The sequence below is a fragment of the Podarcis erhardii genome (assembly GCF_964252035.2).
Source record: "Podarcis erhardii genome assembly, chromosome: 7".
Lineage (NCBI taxonomy): Eukaryota > Metazoa > Chordata > Lepidosauria > Squamata > Lacertidae > Podarcis > Podarcis erhardii.
This window is the reverse complement of record NC_138511.1, coordinates 78,887,292-78,901,923: the sequence shown is the minus strand read 5'-3', so window position 1 is coordinate 78,901,923 and position 14,632 is coordinate 78,887,292. Positions and strand designations below refer to the sequence as shown.

At 41.4% G+C, this 14,632-nt stretch overlaps 3 long non-coding RNA genes across 3 annotated transcripts in view; all 3 read right to left on the bottom strand.

Annotated features, from left to right (window-relative positions):
- The window catches only part of LOC309346252, a 195,887-nt gene that overhangs the window by 56,688 nt on the left and 124,567 nt on the right, over positions 1-14,632 (bottom strand). The gene's annotated exons all lie outside the window — the stretch shown is intronic.
- Positions 7,798-10,699, bottom strand: LOC309346239. Its single transcript, XR_014158511.1, has 3 exons — positions 10,600-10,699; positions 9,233-9,370; positions 7,798-8,622 (listed from the first exon to the last, which is right to left on the bottom strand). It is a non-coding gene; the product is annotated as an uncharacterized lncRNA (long non-coding RNA).
- Positions 11,192-13,826, bottom strand: LOC309346636. The gene is made up of 2 exons (XR_014158713.1): positions 13,656-13,826; positions 11,192-11,269 (listed from the first exon to the last, which is right to left on the bottom strand). It is a non-coding gene; the product is annotated as an uncharacterized lncRNA (long non-coding RNA).

Genomic DNA, 14,632 nt, shown 5'->3' with positions numbered 1-14,632 from the left:
ATCCAGCTCTTCCAAAGGGGGCAACCAGATATTTTTCTTTGATTGCACAGCCACATATTTAGATGGAGATGGAGGCATCTGTAAGACATTTAATTTACCCCAGAGTCTATACTTGGGTAATATTAGCAGCAACCCAAAAGTCACAAAGTTTGGTCCTCTCCAGAGTCATCTCAGGCCAGAAAGAAATGTCTCCCCTACCCAACTACATCACCATTGCAGTATATCAGTTTTTCAAAGTACAGTGGTACCTCAGGTTACATACGCTTCAGGTTACATACTCTTCAGGTTACAGACTCTGTTGACCCAGAAATAGTGCTTCAGGTTAAGAACTTTGCTTCAGGATGAGAACAGAAATCATGACTTCCGGAGGTGGCGCGAACGGCAATGGCTGCCCTCTTCTAACTGCGAAGAGGGAGCTCCGCAGAAACGGGTCGTCCGCTACGGCGAAGCGGAGACCCATACCGGAAAACCACAGGCAGCAAGAGCCTGTGGCCGTGGGACTCGGTGGGCACCAGAAGCGCCCCCCGAAACGGTGAAGGGACCCCGTAAGGGGTCTCTGAACATGGAGGGGGTATCGCGGCGCTGTGAGTCGATCGCTATTCCTGTGGTGTGAAGCCGCATAGCCGCTGTCGGTGAGCGCTGACCTTTCTTCCTGGAAACATCCAATTTGGAAAAGCAACAACCCGTGAGTAAGAAAAGACAACTGGAAATAAAAAAATCTTTACAAATTCGGCCGAAAGCGGGAACGTAAACAGGAAGTCCGTCTTCCGCTTCTGTTTAAGATCTAAAGCAAAAGACTTTGATGTCTGGAGCCTTTGAAGGGGCGTTAAAAACAACCAATCTGTGCATCCATTGAAGCTGCTTTTAAGTTAAATCAGGACTTAACTTTTCTAAGTGACTTATTTCTTTTATGGACTGTGTTTTACCTCTTCTTCTGGAGTTTACAACCTTATTGAGAGCCCAGGTAGTGGAGCTGCCTGATTAGTAGAACTGTCAGAGTGCAGATTTGGATACTTTGCAACTTGGGCTTGTTACAATCTGAGTTTTTGTGGATCTGCTACATTGAAACATCCTCTCTGGCACTTATTAGAGACATTGTAGTGTTTCTTGAACCAACTCTGCTAACTGCAAGAAAATTTGAAGGTTCTTTGGAATTTAAATTGGGCTGTGGAAACTAACTGGATTTTAACAATTTGGCTTTTCCCCTCAAGACATATTTGAACTCCCCCTAGAGGCCTTTGGATTTACAGTTGCATGTGACTTTGCTTTTTCTTTCCTTTCCTCCTATTTGACTGTTTATTCTCTGGGCAGCTGGATTCTTATGGGAACAACTTGGTTTGACCTTGACTTGTAGACAAAACTGGTATGAGTGGCACTGGAAGAACAAGAGCGGCTAAAGCGAAAGCTAGACAAACAACTTTAAATTTAACTTCACAGCCGCGCAGATCATCTGTCCCTACTGTTTTGTCGGCAGAAGAAGTAGGAATTGTGCAACCACTGCCGGAAGATATGGCTGCAGGAGCATCTGGCTCAGTATTAGAGAGAATCTTGGAAAAATTAGAAGCTTTGGACAAGAAAGCGGATGAACAAACGGCTAAGATTGAACAAAATACAGCCAGTGTAAATAAATTAACTGAACAAGTCGCATTGAACACCCAATCAATTGGAAGGTTATTTGAGACCACCGCAGAAAACCACAAATTGGCTGAGGAAGCCAGCCAAAAAGTTGAAGAATTAGAACAAGAGGTAAGACCACTGCACAAACTGGTTGGTGAACAGCAGGCGTATTTGTCTATGATTGAATTGCGGAATCGGGAAAATAATTTGAGATTGAGGTCGATTCCAGAACTTGAACAGGGGAATTTAATTGAGTTCCTGACAAAATAATTTTCCAAGTTTCGGCCTTTAGAGGAAGAAAAGGATTTTAAGATTGTGACTGCTTTTAGACTTGGAAGAGTAGCAAGGAAAGATAAGCCCAGAGATTGTTTGATTACTTTGAGATCTAAGGAGGAAAGAGACAAAATACTAGGCCTACATTACGCAAAGTCATTGGATATTTTGGATAAAAGAGTCGAAATTTACAAAGATATCCCGAAACAACTTTTGGACCTTAGATCCACCTATACTGAACTTGCAAAATTGCTGAGGTGTAATTCAATTGTTTTTAGGTGGGAATTCCCCCAAGGATTATCCTTTACTTTTAGAGGGAAGAAGGTTAAAATTAAAACAGCCAAGGATAAAGATAAATTTTTGAGGGCCTACGGAGAGAACCTTCAGAAAGGGATTGAAGGACCTTCAGGGTCTGGATCACTACCTGCACCTGCACCCTCGGGATCTGAAGAACCGGAAAAGATACCACCACTAGAGGAATAACAGATTTGTTCAGGATGTCTCTGCAACTTCTGAGTTGGAACATTAATGGCTGCAATTCCCCGGAAAAGAGGAGAAGAATCTTTCACATATTGAGAAAAGAACAATTGGACATTATCTGCTTGCAAGAAACACACGTGACTAGGCTCCACAGAAAAGTGCTAATAAACAAAAGATTAGGCCAAAAATTTATCTCTTCGGATCGAGTTAAGAAAAGAGGAGTGGTGATATATGCAAAGGAGAGCCTGTCACCAAAATTTCTATTTAAAGATGAGCAAGGAAGAATTTTGGCAATTGAGATACAAAATCAGGGAGAAAAGTTTTTGATATTAGGAATTTATGCACCAAACGAGGGGAAATCGGAATTTTATAAGAAGCTGCACGAGATAATGCTGGACTATCTGGACTATGACAACATCATTATGATGGGAGACATGAACGGGGTGGCATCAACTAACATGGACAAGTCTCAAAGCCAAAATGTGACAAAAGATGGCAGACTACCTAAAACTTTTTTTGAACTGACTGACAATATGGACTTGATTGACATCTGGAGGACAAAGAACCCCCTGGGAAGAGAGGGAACATTCTTTTCTGAAGCCCAACTGACATGGACAAGAATCGACCAAATATGGATAGCTAGAGGTCTGGCACCCAAGACAAGAAAGGTGGAAATCTGCCCAAAGACCTGCTCCAACCATAACGCTGTAAAGATGGACATGAGACTAATCCCAACCGGCTCCTTTAGATGGAAGATGAATGACAATCTGTTTAGAGATCAGGAGATTACCAAAAAGGCCCAAAAAGCTTTGAAGGACTATTTTGAGATAAACTTGAACACTACGGTGGAAAAAAGAATCATCTGGGATGCAAGTAAGGCGGTCATGAGGGGGTTTCTGATACAACAGAACGCTGCAAAGAAAAGAGCTCAAAATGAGAAAAAATATAAGATTTTGGAGAAAATCCAAGATTGTGAGAAGAAGAGTGAAACCGAAATCAAAGGAGATTTTGAAATAAATTAAATTTCACCAAGCACAATACTCCAAATTGATAAATCAGGAAGTGGAGTGGAAAGTTAAGTTGATGAAACAAAGATCATTTGACTCGGCAAATAAATGCGGGAAACTGCTAGCATGGCAGTTGAAAAAGAGACAAAAATTGAATACGATCACTAATCTAGAGATTGAAGGAAGAATTATTCAGAACCCCATGGATATTAGGAAGTGCTTCCAGAGATACTTTAAACAATTATATACCCAAGGGCCGCAAAATGAGGCGGAGATATAACAATTTTTGATAAAGAATGGATTACCAAGGCTGTCTCAAGAAAACAGATCAATCCTGAACTGTAAAATAACATCACAAGAGATCGAAGTTGCCATTCAGAACATGCAATTGGGCAAATCCCCAGGGCCTGATGGGCTTACCTCCAAATATTATAAGACATTGAAAGACCACTTGATACACCCACTAATGGAGGTTTGCAATGAGATTATGGAGGGGAAGAAAGCACCAGAAACGTGGAAAGAAGCTTTCATCACATTGATACCTAAATCAGAATTGGAAAAGACACAACTTAAGAACTACCGCCCCATTTCCCTTCTCAATGTGGATTACAAAATTTTTGCAGATATTTTAGCAAACAGATTTAAAAAGGTTTTAAATGATGTGATCCATAAAGATCAGGCAGGCTTTCTCCCAGGAAGACATTTGTTTGCCAATACAAGGAATATTATTGACATCTTGGAACTTCTGCAAACAAATATTAATACAAGAGCAGTGCTAATATTTATAGATGCGGAGAAGGCCTTTGACAACATTTCTTGGAAGTTTATGAAGAAAAACCTGGAAGGGATGGGAGTGGGACGGGGATTTGAAAATGGGATTGATGCAATCTATTCAGATCAAAAGGCTAAATTGATAGTTAACAATGTGGTGACAGAAGAGTTCAAAATTGAAAAAGGAACACGACAAGGTTGTCCTATTTCCTCTCTGTTATTTATTTCGGTCCTGGAGGTGCTCCTAAATATGATTAGAGGGGACCGGTTGGTGGAAGGAATTCAGGTCGGAGCGAAACAGTACAAACTCAAAGCTTTTGCAGATGACCTAGTTCTGACTTTACAGGAGCCAGAATCTAGTACGAAAAGGGCATTACAACTGATTCAAGAGTTTGGTCGGGTGGCGGGATTTAAATTAAATAAACAAAAAACTAAGGTATTGGGAAAAAAAATTGACAACTTCAGAGTCAGAGAGGTTTCAGAAAGAGACAGAGCTAAATGTGGTGAAAAAAGTTAAATATCTAGGGGTGAACATAGCAGCAAAAAATCTGAATCTATTTAAGGATAATTATGAAAAGTGTTGGTTAGAAATTAAGAGGGACTTAGAAAGTTGGTCAAGATTGAAACTTTCCTTGTTGGGCCGAATTGCTGCTATAAAAATGAATGTATTGCCAAGGATGCTGTTTCTTTTTCAGACTTTACAGATTGTGGACAAAATGGAGTGTTTCGGGAGGTGGCAAAGAGATATCTCTAAATTTGTCTGGCAGGGCAAAAAGCCCAGAATTAAGTTTAAAATACTAACTGATGCTAAAGAACGAGGGGGGTTTGCCCTGCCAGACTTAAGGTTGTACTATGAATCAGCAGCTTTTTGCTGGCTGAAAGACTGGCTGCTTCTTGAAAATACTGGTGTGTTAGATTTGGAAGGATTTAACAATGCTTTTGGTTGGCATGCATATTTATGGTATGACAAGGTTAAGATTCATAAGAATTTCAAGAACCATATTGTCAGGAAAGCAGTGTTTAATGTCTGGACAAAATATAAAGACTTATTAGAAAACAAGACCCCAAGGTGGTTATCACCTATGGAAGCGAAAGCAGTGAAAAGACCCAATATAGAGGTCAAATGGCCAAAGTATTGGGAAATACTAGAAAGAGATGGAGACAATTGGAGACTGCAGAGTTTGGAGAGATTAAAAGATAAAGTGCGAGATTGGCTACACTATGCTCAGATTAAAGAGGCTTTTAAACTGGATAAAAAGTTAGGATTCCAGGTGGAAAAATCGAAATTGGAAACAGAACTGCTAGAACCTAAGATCAAATTACTTTCAAGAATGTATAACTTGCTGCTGAGGTGGAATACACAGGATGAAACGGTTAAATCAGTTATGATAAAGTGGGCACAGGACATTGGGCATAATATCATGTTTGCTGACTGGGAAAAGTTATGGACCACCGGTATGAAGTTTACGGCATGTAATGCCTTGAAAGAAAATATTATGAAAATGATATATAGGTGGTACATGACTCCAGTCAAGCTAGCAAAAATATATCACCTGTCAGACAATAAGTGTTGGAAATGTAAGGAAACTGAAGGAACGTTCTTTCACCTCTGGTGGACCTGCCCTAAGGTTAAGGCCTTCTGGGAAATGATATATAATGAGCTGAAAAAGGTATTTAAGTATACCTTTCCCAAGAAACCAGAGGCCTTCCTTTTGGGCATTGTTGGCCAGAGGGTGTTAAAGAATGATCGAACAATATTTATGTATGCAACAACAACAGCAAGGATACTCGTCGCCAAATATTGGAAAACTCAAGATTTGCCCACGCTGGAGGAATGGCAGATGCAACTGATGGACTACATGGAGCTTGCAGAAATGACCGACAGAATCCGAGACCTGGGAGAGGAAGCCGTGGAAGAGGACTGAAAGAAATTTAAGGACTATCTACAAAAACATTGTAAATTATATGAGTGTTAAGAAGGATGAGAGATTTGAAAATAACAGGGCCCATAAAGTTAGTTGACAAGATTATGAGAATGAGTGAATTTTATGAGAAAAATAAATTTTGAATAAACATTATGTTAAAATCAGGTATTTAAGACCAAGAAAAAAAATATTCAAAGTTAGGGACAAAGCACTGGAAATGTGTATAATAAGAATTGAAACAAGGTGATAAGTTGCTGGCTAAAGTTTTATAAATTTGGAACGCAAGAGCGAGAGATGTGAGGAAGTCCAAAGGATGAAGAAAAGATGGGTACTACAAGATGTTAAATTTTATGTTTGTTCTTTTTTTCTGTTCATTATTTGTTTATTCTGTCTTTTCTCTACTGTATTAACAAAATACTTAATAAATTTTTTTTTTAAAAAAAAGAGAACAGAAATCGTGCTCCGGCGGCGTGGCAGTAGCAGGAGGCCCCATTAGCTAAAGTGGTGCTTCAGGTTAAGAACAGTTTCAGGTTAAGTACGGACCTCCAGAACGAATTAAGTTCTTAACCTGAGGTACCACTGTACATTTGTTTGTGTCTTTATTTTCTGTTGGTGTAATTTTTCCCAGAGTATATTTTTTTCATTATTTAAGTTTGTTTTCATTCCCCCCAACTTACAAATACAATATTTTGCAGAGAAATGGATGACTCATCATTTTTTAAAAAAGCTTTTTCAAAGCTCTACTGCTTAAATTTTAAGCCTTAAAACTGCTAAATGACCAAGCAACACAAGTTTTCACCAGGTACATGGGGATCACCACTTGTGTGCAATTGGCACGTGCGGGTAACACTTATACCTGCACCCAAAACTGCACTGAAAGGGGGTGGGGCGGAATGGGACAGGAGTGGAACAGGGCAATGCCCTGTAATGGAACCCCATTGTAAGTGGCTTCCACAGAAGGAATGTGGTTGGTCATGGGTGCTGTAGACTCAAAAAAGTTGAAAACCACTGGTGTAGGGTTTACTCCTAAGCCTTTTCTTCTCCTGAAGATATCCCACAAAGCAGTGGAGGTTTAGGGTCAGAGTTTTCCATTTAGATGGTCTGCTTTCCCAGGCTGATGTTCCCCATCTGCCCCTCACTTCCCTCTACATCATGTGCAAAAAAAGAAAGAATACCTTCTTAACCATTGCTCTCATCTGCTCAATCCGCCAGAACTTGCCTTTGCATGCAGGGGAAATGCCTAACTCAACAAAGGTTTGAGACCCAACGGCTACCCTCACCTGGTTTAGCTAGCCATTCAAAGCCATTTCCTGGGGTGTGGATGCTGTCACATGCTGAGAGCTGAGAGCAAGGGGGGCAAAGGTGGACAAACTACCCCAGAATGAGCACAACGTGTCCTCCACCAGAGGTAAAACCCCTCCCCTAACAACTCATGCACCCCACATTAAGTATACAGAAACATGATTGGGTTCAGGGCACCCTTAAGGGATCTGACTTTGCATTATGCCTTTACCCCTAAGAAACAAAGTACTTACTGTGTTTTGACTTTGGATTATGTCTGGACCTCGGCTTTCATGCTACACCTGTGTTTTGGCTTTAGAATGTGAATCGTTTTGGGACAATTTGTCTTGAGAGTTCCTGACATCAATGAGGAAGTTTCAGTCTATAGACCTATCCAAACCGTACAGATTTTTGGTTCCTTGGAATTACTGAGAACCGCCAGGTACAAGCTGCTAGTGAATTTTTAATTGAATATTCCTCAGAATCAAAGCTTCTGGAAACATTTGAATGGTGGGGGTGGGTGAGCCAAAGAAATCAGTCACTAGTTAAGTCAGGATGTAACTGGATAGACAACTGAGATCTTTTATCTGATCTCTAGTTTCTTTACATATTTGCAGATAATAGTGGTGTAATGGAAAAATGAGCCTTCTAGACTGAGCACATAACAAAGCCAGAAAGTGTAATGCTTTTCTCTTCATTCAGCTTTCCTAGTGGAACTAGTTCCCCCTACTAAAGAAAAAACAAAACTAAAACCTGTGCCATTAGGGGGAAACTATTAATATCCCAGATTACAATTTTCAGTTTTCTTCTCATTCTTGGCCTTCAGAAGCTAACATTCATTGTGCCATCACTGCATAGAAATTATTCACTTGAAAAGCCCCAATGCAAGAAACAGAATTTGTCTGCTTTATCAATTTATTCAGATCACAATTCAAATGGAAATACCTGTGCCATATTTTCTCTAACTACAGCTCCCAAATCTCAATTTCCTGCCCTCTAGCACCTGCCTCAGGCATCTTCAGCATCTCCAGAGATCTTCCACACCCTGCCGCTGATAGCACAGTTTCCTCCCAAGTCCCACAAAGGGCACATCTACAGGCCAGAAGTATAGGATGATGGCTGGGCATCAACACATGTCGCTTGGGTGACATTGAACGACACCAAGCCATTCAGACTTTGCTTTACTCCTGTTGGGATTGTTGTTATGAAATTACAGAAATCTGGTGTTGCACATCCTTTGAAAGCAGCTGACACTTGACTTGAACCCACTAGAAAGAGAAGAATGTTAATATGAGTCAGGGTGGACTTAAGGACCCGGCACACTTGGGCAACCTGCAGGACCATTTAACGCCCACCCCTGTTATGTTCCCTGAAAATTCACAAGATTTCAGGACCATTTCAGATTTCAGGTATATTTCAGGACCATTGCACCTGAGAACAGCCCACTTCTGATGCTTTCCACAAGCCCTGCTTTCCCTTTCTTCCCTGTCTACTTCTACTCTGACCAGACCAAGGCTATTGGGTGAAGCCCACATTTGCGAATTTAGCCACCAATTTAATTTTCCCCAAATCCCACAATACAACATCCCTCCAAGGCACGTGGAAACTCAAAATAAGAATGACAGCTTTGTACATGTTTGTTTCCATGCGATCAGGAATTTCCCAGGACTGTCTGGGGGTGGGTCAACACCATGCCATTGACTGAGGAATGGGGCAAGCAGTGTAAAGAAAACTTTAAATTCATCCCCTCAAATAAAACACAGATCTCCACCCCATCCTTTGCTTTTATCACATTTGGTCAGAAAAGGGTCAGGTTGCTGATGGCTGAAAGCTGCTTTCCCTCATCCCCACCCTCTGCTGATTGGCAGTTCTACTCACCTTGCTGCATTATACCAGCAAATGTTATGCATTTAGTCCCTCTAATAGGGCAGTTATGGGTGTCGACGACCACACAATCGTTTGCATTCCTCGTGAAACAGAATGGGCACTGCAGTGGACCAAAACTCCCAGGTTGAACTGGCAAAATGAAATTTATGGTCAGCAGGTGGATTCCATTTATTTTGACATAACCGGTCCATTCTGGCCCTTATTTTCCAGTTCGTACAAAGGGTTATCACTCCCCCCCCCCCCCAGCATGGTGTTTTAAATGTGTCATCAAATGTTCCAGCTGGGAAAATCTAATATAAATATTGTTGAGTGTTGCCCATGAGTATGGCTTCTGTATGTAACATATGCAGGTCTTTCCCAGAACACGCATCTTGGTGTCTACCTGCTTCTGCATGAGAGTGATCTGAATTGTGTGAAATGAGATTGACAATTCTGCCAGCCAGGACAAAAGCAGATTGGCATTGATCCTTACCAGCCTATGAGATGAAACAGGCTTGCCCATAGATTCTAGGATCCAGGCTTACTCCATACACATTCAGTCTCCATACACATTCTGTAAGGGCTGAAATATATTATGCATATATTATGGAATGGCTATATTTAAAGGAGTGGGACGTGGGTGGCACTGTGGTTTAAACCACAGAGCCTAGGACTTGCTGATCAGAAGGTCAGCAATTCAAATCCCTGCGACGGGGTGAGCTTCCATTGCTCGGTCCCTGCTCCTGCCAACCTAGCCGTTCAAAAGCACGTCAAAGTGCAAGTAGACTAATAGGTACCGCTCTGGCGGGAAGGTAAACGGTGTTTCCATGTGCTGCTCTGGTTCACCAGAAGTGGCTTAGTCATGCTGGCCACAAGACCTGGAAGCTGTACGCCGGCTCCCTCAGCCAATAAAGTGAGATGAACGTCGGTCACGACTGGACCTAATGGTTAGGGGTCCCTTTACCTTTATCTTTATATGTAAAAGAATGGACACTTGGTGGAATATATTGTATTTTTCGCACCATAGGGCACACTGGACCATAGGGCGCACCTAGTTTTTAGACGGGGAAATCAATAAAAAAAATCTTTTCCCCCCCAGCCCCAAAGAGCAGCGTACAGGCTCCGCACAACCTCTTCCTGCCAGAGAGAAGCCATAGACCTGTGCAGCCTCTCCCTTGTGCTATGGCACAAGCCTGCATTCGCTCCATAGGATGCACACACATTTACCCTCAATTTTTGGAGGGGAAAAACTGCGTCCAATAGAACAAAAAATATGGCAAATGACTTATTATTACTTTTTTTTCTTTAGGAAGTTCTATATTTTGCCTCTGGGCAAGAACTGTTGATACAGAAAGTGTCCAAAATACAAGGGCCCTTACACTGAATAGGGTTTTCATTGCATAGGTCAGTATTGCAGCATTCAGCTTGCATCCGAAAGAATTGGAGGCTTCCTCCAGCAAAAGAAAAGATGCCTGGGATACAATCCTGAGTGTTAACACAGTCACTGTAAGTAGGTCGGAGGATGTCTTCAGCAACTGTAAGAAGAATTAGAGAGGAATATCAAGTCAATCATTTTTGCCCCAGATTTTGTAGAGAGAACATTTGGAGAGGAGAAATCCTGGTTAAGAGATGAATCACTAAATATGTCAGGTGCTCCCCTTGTAATATCATCATAGAACTCAGAAATCTTTCTGCAGAATCCTTCATCCCCATTAATAAAGTTATAGTCCACATTATTCCTTCTGTGAGGAGAAGATGTTGAACGCAGGCAGACTCTTCTGTATATTTTACAGAAGACTTTTGGACTGAGTCACATGTGTATGGATTTTACTGTAATTCTTTGATCGCACAGAGCATGGTAATTTCTGAGTGTGTGGAAGGCCTCCGTTGAGAAGGGTTCTTTGGAGGCAGGGGGGAAGAAAACTTACTCACATATATCACTTTGTAGAGCAACTTCACGGCAAGTGTTTCCTGAACAATTACGTGCCTGTCGCAGGAGACAAGTGTTGTCGTTCAGATATCGACATGTCATACATTGTAGTGACGCCCCTACAGAGAGAAAGGAAGATCACAAAAGCTCAGTGTCATGATCATATGCCACAAGGCATCTCCATTTTGGTGACTCAAGGAAAAAAAGGTATAAAAAGACAATTGTTGGATGCCAAGGGAGAACCCCAGTAGCAACTTAAAATCACAAAATAGACAGCAAAATAAACCCTTAATATATAACTTTCTAAGTTCTTTCCAAAGTTCTCCTCTTTTAATTGCATAGAGAAAGACCACACATAATATCATAGGATTTTAAACGTGGAAGGGACCCCACAGGACATCTGCTCCAACCCCCTATGATGCAGGAATCTCAACTAAGCATCCATGATGGATGGCCATCCAGCCTCTGCTTAAAATCCTCCAAGAAGGAGAGTCCATAACTTCCAGAGGGAGACCATTCCACAGTCAAACTGCTGTTGCTGTCAGAAAGTTCTCCCTAATGTTTAGTTGGAATCTTCTTTCTTGTAACCTGAATCCATTAGCTTGGGTTCTAGATTTCCTGCAGTTGTGACTCTAAATAAGTAATTTGTTTACTCAAAATATTATGACTTCCTTGAATAAGTGTTTTGTGGACAGTCAAGCAATCTTCATAATGAGACGTTTCCTCTATCTTCTGTTGAAAGTATTTTTTTAAAGTTCTGCCACATCTTGCTGAATTGACTTCAAGGCTTGAATCTGAGCCAGGATTTCCTTCAACAAGTTTGTATAAGAATCCTCCTCCGCCATTTTCCCTGGCTCGGCATATAATGACGCAGCTGGAATTAAGCTAACTGCTGTTTGCTTAGATCTCTACTCTTACCAGATTAATGAACTGTACAAATTGGATAAGAAAAATGGTTTTGCTTCTGAAAAATCTAAGCTGGAGACAGAGTTATTGGACACTAAAGTTAAAAAATTGTCTAAAATGCATAAGTTATTGTTGGAGTGGCATACAAAAGATGAACAAGTTAAATCTGTGATGATAGATTGGGCAAGAGATGTAGGACATAACAATGTTTGAGGATTGGGAAAGACTGTGGAAGAAAGGGGTTAGGTTCACTGCATGTTAAAGGAAAATATAATGAAAATGATGTACAGATGGTATTTGACTCCTGTTAAATAAGCAAAGACATATCATAACTGTGACAATCTATGTCAGAAATGTAAAGAAAAGGAAGGAACCTTTTACCACATGTGGTGGACCTGCCCCAAGGTGAAAGACTTCTGGGAAAAGATTTATATTGAATTGAAAAAAATGTTGAAATATACATTTATAAAGAAATCAGAGGCCTTTCTTCTTGGAATAATTGGTCAGGAATTGCCCAAGAAAGATGTTAAATTATTTTTGTATGCCACAACTGCTGCACGAATTTTACTAGCTAAAAAGTGGGAAACACAAGAATTACCAACAGTGGAAGAATGCCAGATGAAGATGATGGATTTTTCGGAGCTAGCCAACCTAACCAGAAGAGTCTGTGACCAGAAGGAGGAGGAGTATCAGGAAGAATGGACAAAATTTAATGATTATTTAGTCAAATTTGTTAAGTTAAACTAATTGGAAATAGCTTGCAGGTATTAGATTGGCTGAGGATTTTATATAAGTTAGGTGTTGAATTAATATGTTTAATTTTGAATTGAAAAGCTATAAGGATGTTAAAAGATTAAGTTAAGTTTATAAGAACTCTGGAAAACCATTAAATGGATATACATTGAAATTCAACCAAGGGGAAGCAAGGAACTCACTTATCAATGTTAACAAGGTTATGATTTATGTTTGGTTGTCTGTTTATTTGTTTGTTTGTTCATAATTTTGTGAAAATCAACTAAAAATTTTTTTTGGGGGGGGGGGGGATAACATGCCACTGCAGTTCTGGAGCAATAGCTCATTAAAAGCAAAATAATATGTGATGAGAAGTTTTATTCCACCCCACCCCCTTGCCTGCATGCCCAATTTGCTCCCTAATGGAGCAATCAAAACCCTAGCATAGTGTGCTGGCAAGTGCAGCAGGTGGAGGTAGGGGGCCACAGCAGCCAAAAATAGGGTCCAATGGATGCTGGGGCAGTTCAACCCCTCCATGACATCAAAACACTCCATTTAGGGACTTTTCCTTGACAGGAAGGAGATCTTTGCAGCAGGGGGAGCCTGCTTGGCGTCAACATTCCTAGATTGCACTCCTTTGGTGTAAAGATAACTATGATAGTGTTAGGGGACTTTGGTAACTTGTATGATTCACTTTCTCATCGCACCAAGATTCCCAGATTCTCCTGCTCTTCATCACAATATCCATCTATTCAATACCCCATCCAGGAGCACATGATGTTCTTGACCTCCTTTCTCTAGCTCCACTGACCTCCTCCCTATTCTAGAGGAAGTTAATGGAACACAAAATCTCTGGTTTCTACTCACCTACTGAAAACAAGCTCAATAGGAGGCCTGTGCACAGAAGAATTCTCATGGTGTTGGGATAATCAAGAGCTGAGAAGGACTTCAAGAAGACCTGGTCCCAAAAAGGCAATGGATACAGCTATGAGCTTACAGAGGAATTTATTGTCAGGGATGGGAGCCTCAAGTAGCACTTGCGAACAACTGGTTTAATGAGATGCAGAAACTGGCACAAATGGAGGCTGCATGTTTTCCCAAAGAGCCTGTGATGGGATCTTGGAACACAAAGCAATTTTGAAATTGCATGCAATCTTTTCCAGGAACACCATGAAATTTTGGCAAATGAGAATCCACGTTATCCCCAGTGTTCTTCACAGTGGATACGGGAAAGCATTTTCACAATCATATTCACAGGGGTCAGAGACCCCTCAAGTATCCTGATTTATTTGGGACATCACGGATTGGCAGAAGCTACCCCGGCTTCTGTTCCCAATCACGAATGCCCCAATTTTGATCCCTCGCACTGGTCACGCCAGGTGTTTTAGGGTTCTGCTGTGGTGTGAGTCCACAAACAGGACCAAAAAATGGAAGGAAAACTTCCCTTGACCTCCTCTTGTGATGGTTCATCTCCAACACCAGAGGAGGAGGTGAAGACAACTGTGCTGCAAAAGGAAACAGTCTGCGCTGCATCAAGAGGTGCAGCGTAGGCTGGCAGGCCTTCTGATGGGCTGCACCAGGCATCTCCAGAGAAGTTGGCAGTTTGATGTGGCCTGCCGGAAGTCCAGCCTGCCCTCTGTTGCCTCCGGAAAAGTGGGTGGTTTGGTGCAGCCTGCTGGAAGGCTGTGCGGGCCTCCGCTGCATGGGGAAGGCTGCACCAGACTCCACCACATCTCCCAACACTCCCGAAAAGGAGGAAGAATGCTCAGAGGTAGGTGCAGTGCTTTTTTCTGGAGGGACGCAGGAGCACACATACTCCTAAACATGTTGTGAATCTAAGTTTT